Source organism: Chenopodium quinoa, unplaced genomic scaffold (genome assembly GCF_001683475.1).
Source record: "Chenopodium quinoa cultivar QQ74 unplaced genomic scaffold, ASM168347v1, whole genome shotgun sequence".
In the NCBI taxonomy this organism is placed as follows: domain Eukaryota; kingdom Viridiplantae; phylum Streptophyta; class Magnoliopsida; order Caryophyllales; family Amaranthaceae; genus Chenopodium; species Chenopodium quinoa.
In genome coordinates this window covers 1491795-1495992 of record NW_018743593.1, presented here as the reverse complement: position 1 = coordinate 1495992, position 4198 = coordinate 1491795, and the positions used below count along the sequence as shown (strand labels likewise).

General features: G+C 36.5%; 1 pseudogene; it reads left to right on the top strand.

The window, feature by feature from the left end:
• The first annotated feature begins 588 nt into the window (after positions 1–588).
• Positions 589–3966, top strand: LOC110682768 (annotated as a pseudogene).
• Positions 3967–4198: the final 232 nt, after the last annotated feature.

Sequence of the window (4198 nt, the reverse complement as noted above, 5' to 3'; positions counted from 1 at the left end):
TCAACATTTGTGTTTACGACACGGCCCACAACCCACAAGTGGGCCGCCGTGCCGAAATCGTGCCGGGTACGCGTGTCGGTACGACCCATGCCCACCTTTAACTATTATTTATAGTTTTAGAGTGAAAGAGAGGGAAGATAAAGGAAGAGTAAAAAGTGAGAAAGAGGGAAGATAAACTATTTTTTTTTTTGTGTTATTGAAGTATAATATAATTAGAGGAACCAAGAGACACAAATGAAGAGACAATATAAAAACTATTCATTTTTTTAAAGGATATAAAGCGTTTGGGATATAACGCGTTTTGTGTACGACTAGCCACTGTAAAAGAACAAAGTATCCCCTATAACCTTGACCGAATAACCCCTTTCATACTGACCAAGTAACCCCTAAAATACCGACGAAGTAAATTATGTTACACTAAACGAGTAACCTCTATAACATTAACAAAGTAACCCCATGATATCCCTTTTAAAAAAAAAAAAAAGTAATCCCATGATGTTTGGTCGAATAAATAATTACTTTTTTTGCGTAATCCGTACTTGGTATATAAAACTTGTTTTCCTAAATTCTTCAAAAAAAAAAAACAAAAAACTTGTTTTCCTAAAAAAAAAAAAAAAAAAAAAGTATAAAATAAAAAAGGTTGTATTTTCACCATTTGAAACAGAGAGGTTGGGTGAAACCGTGAAATATAGGAGTGAGTTTGGAAGATGAACGGAGGAAAACAAGCAAAATTATGGCCGGCGATAGGAATAGATCTCGGAACCACTTACACATGCGTCGGAGCATGGTCCCCACAACAAGACCGCGTTGAGATCATCACCAATGAATTAGGCAACCGTACGACGCCGTCTTGGGTCGCATTCAACGATACGCAGCGTCTCGTTGGCGAGGCTGCCACCAACCAAGCCGGAAACAATCCTACCAACACCATCTTTGGTTTTTCTCTTTCCCTCTTATTTTATGCTTTAAATTTTTGTGCTTTATCATTTTTTTTTTCCTTATTTTGAAACCCTCATTTTATTTATTTTTGTGGAATGATGAAAATTTATAAAGAAAAAAATAATAATAGTTGTAATTAATTATACCCTTTACTTTAGAATAACAAAATGTATTTGGTTGAATTTGATTTCTTCTTGCATTATTGGTGTTGTATGGAAAAATCAAGAATATAGTTGAGATTATGCTATTATTGCTGTTTTACTACATAGTTTAAGAAAGAAGCACAAACATTGTTTTGGGTCATCTTGTTTTGGATCATTACTCTTTTGGGTCGAATTGGAAGTAATGGTGATTGACTATTTTGAGATGTTCGGAAAATGAATGTATTGTTTTTTGAAATAGAAAGCTCAATTAAATTAGTGAAGTTGAAGTTGGGAAGGAGATAAGTGTTATTAAGGCTATGTTAACTTTAGCAGTTAAAAGAGTATAATTTGAAGCAAAACTGTAATAAATTTGCTCCATTTTAAATGATGTTTGAATTGGCTGGGAAACACTTTAGTAAAGTATTTCTGCTTAAAAGAAGATTACAAATTGGAGCCTTTTTTCTCAAAGAAATTTTATTGTGAAGTTAGTGGCTTGCTATTTAAGCATAATACGAATTATCTTGACTATTGAAATTGTCTTGTGTCAAAGTGGTTGTCTTCTTAGGCTTTTGGTCTTGAATTTGATATTGAAAACAATTAAGATTAAACAAATGCATAAGTTTTCAATTAAGGAAAGGGCAGTAAAGGTTAAACACTTGAATATAAGATGTGAGGATTTTTGTTTCTGAGCTAGCAGTCACTGTGCTTTGTTAGCTATAATATGTAATTATAATTTGCAAGTGTCTTGTAAAATCTGTCAACTCGTCTTGAACTTTTTCTGCCATGTTATTTGCAACTTAAATTTGAAGAGGGGACGTGTTTTGTGTAATTAGCCGTAGCTATTTGTAGTAGTCCTTTGTGACGATAAATTTCAGTTGGTATCATAATTTATACTATTGGAATCCAAATGACGAGATTTGATTAATTTTTGAGATGGTAATGAGATTCTTTATTTTTTAAATTTTGTAGATGCTAAAAGGCTTATAGGTAGAAAATTCAGCGATGAAATGGTACAGAAAGACATTAAGCTCTGGCCATTTAAAGTGATTCCTACTGCTGATGGAGAGGATTTCAAGAAGCTTATGATTGTAGTTACTTATAAGGGTGAAGAGAAGCAATTTGTTCCAGAGGAGATATCCTCAATGCTTCTCATAAAGATGAAACAGATATCAGAGGCGTATCTTGGTTTAGAAGTTAAGAATGCTGTTGTTACTGTTCCTGCCTACTTCAATGATGCCCAGCGACAAGCAACTAAAGATGCTGGTGTCATTGCTGCCTGAATGTTATGAGGATAATTAATGAGCCAACAGCAGCTGCCATTGCATATGGTCTTGATAGGAAAGGTACTAGTAGTGATGTGACAAAGAATATTTTGGTTTTTGACCTTGGTGGTGGAACTTTTGATGTCTCTTTGGTCACAATAAAGAAGGGTATTTTTGAAGTAAAAGCAGTTAGTGGGGATACCCACCTTGGTGGTAGAGATTTTGACAATAGATTGTTGAGTCATTGTATCGCTGAGTTGGAGAGGAAACACAAGAAAGATATAAGCGCCAATCGTAGGGCTGTTGGAAGGCTGAGAGCTGCTTGCGAGAAGGCTAAGAGACTCCTTTCTTCAACTACAGAGACTACTATTGAGATTGATTGCCTTTTTGAGGCAGCAGATTTCTCTTGTAGCATTACTCGTGCCCGATTTGAAAAGATGAATATGGATTTGTTCCAAGATTGTATGTTACCTGTTCAAATGTGTTTGAGAGATGCCAAGATGGAAAAGAGTGAAATTCATGATGTTGTTCTTGTGGGTGGGTGGGTCAACCCGAATACCAAAGATTCAGCAATTGTTGCAAGATTTTTTTGATGGAAAGGAGCTTTGTAAAAGTATTAACCCAGATGAGGCCGTGGCATCTGGAGCTGCATTCCACGCTGCGATCTTGGCTGGTGTAGGTAGTAATAAGAACTCTGTGCTTGTGGATGTTACTCCTCTGTCCCTTGGTATGCAATTATACTTTGGTAACATGAAAGTAATAATTCCTCGGAATACGCCAGTCCCAACGAAGATGATCAGCAGAGTTAGTACTGCGGTTGACAACCAGAAAACTGTACAATTTCCAGTATATGAGGGTGAGAGACCCATTGCTAATGAAAACAACTTATTGGGCCAATTTTCTCTGCATATCCCTCCAGCACCTCAAGGTGTCCCTCAGTTTGATGTCTGTTTCAACATTGATGTTGATGGCATTTTAACTGTGTCTGCAGAGCTTGTTGGCACAAACAACAAGGACCAAATCACCATCGCCAATCACAGTGGGAGGTTATCAAAGGAATCAATTGACAAGATGATGAAGTCTGCTCAAAAGTATAAGGCTGAGGATGAGGAGCGCAAAAAAGCAGCTATAGTTAAGAACAAGTTGGAGAATTATATATACGAGGTTAAGGGAACCTTAAGAGGTAGTGGAACGAAGATGAATAACAAGGACAAGAGAAAAGTGGGTGATGCCATTGAGAAGATAACCCAGTGGCTGGAGTGGAACTATTTGCTTGCTGAAGCTGTCAAGTTTGAGGCGAAAATTGAAGAGCTTAAAAGCATCTGCGAACCTATGTTTGCAAAGATGCACCAGCAGGAGGATGGTACTCCTAAGGCTATCCGTGGTTGCTCCAAGATTGAGATAATAGAACTTGATTAAGCTTTAATCATATAACAAACCTGATCACAACTATTTTGTCATTAGTCTTTTAGTACAAGTGATCCATTAGGCAGATATGAATATAACTGTTAATTTTATTAGCTAGCGCCTGTACAGAATGTTCCCACCTGAATAGTTGCAGTTCTCATGTATGCCTTGCTTTGCTATGATATGCTTGCTCATATTTTGAGCTTGAACCCTGATTTGGAGGCTGTTTGCCTACATTGCTGTCTGCTTGTCATTGTTATACCTGAAACTGAAAGTTTACAAATAAGATAAAAGCTAATAATATCCAGCTTCATTTGTTCTTTTTTCCCTTAAAATTTGGGTTAATTGAATGGCAGGTAAATTGAGGTATGTGTCTGTGCAATTTAGTACAAATTTTTCTCTCTAGAGTAGGGATGGCAATGGGTTTAAGACAACACATGAGTATTT